This window comes from Trichechus manatus, unplaced genomic scaffold, assembly GCF_000243295.1.
Source record: "Trichechus manatus latirostris isolate Lorelei unplaced genomic scaffold, TriManLat1.0 scaffold00135, whole genome shotgun sequence".
Taxonomy (NCBI): Eukaryota; Metazoa; Chordata; class Mammalia; order Sirenia; family Trichechidae; genus Trichechus; species Trichechus manatus.
This window is the reverse complement of record NW_004444071.1, coordinates 4666040-4666856: the sequence shown is the minus strand read 5'-3', so window position 1 is coordinate 4666856 and position 817 is coordinate 4666040.

The window sequence follows — 817 nt, the reverse complement described above, 5'->3', positions numbered from 1 at the left end:
TAGCCACCCTGTGTATGACAGAACGAAATACTGCCCAGTCCTGCACCATCCTCACAATCGTTGCTATGCTTGAGCCCATTGTTGGAGCTACTGTGTTAATCCACTTCATTAAGGGTCTTCCTCTTTTTCGCTGACCCTCTACTTTACCAAGCAGTCTCCAAGGACTGATCCCTCCTGATAACATGTCCAAAGTATGCGAGACGTCGTCTTTTTGTCCTTGCTTCTAAGGAGCATTCTGGTTGTACTTCTTCTGAGACAGATTTGTTTGTTCTTCTGGCAGTCCATGGTATATTCAATATTCTTCGCCACCACCACAATTCAAAGGCATCAATTCTTCGGTCTGCCTTACTCATCATCCAGTTTTCGCATGCATATGAAGCAATTGAAAACATCACTGCTTGAGTTAGGTGCACCTTAGTCTTCAAGGTGACATCTTTGCTTTTCAACTCTTTAAAGAGGTCTTTCGCAGCAGATTTGCCCAATGCAATGTGTCTTTTGATTTCTTGACTGCTACTTCCATAGGTGCTGATTGTGGATCCAAGTAAAATGAAATCCTTGCAACGTCAATCTTTTCTCCGTTTATCATGATGTTGCTTATTGGTCCACTTGTGAGGATTTTGGTTTTCTTTATGTTGAGGTGTAATCCATACTGAAGGCTGTGGTCTTTGATCTTCATCAGTAAGTGCTTCAAGTCCTCTTCACTTTGAGCAAGCAAGGTTGTGTCATCTGCATATCACAGGTTTTAATCCTGATGCCTCGTTCTTCTTCATATAATCCAGTACATACTTTACATATATTAACTAATATATGTCACAAA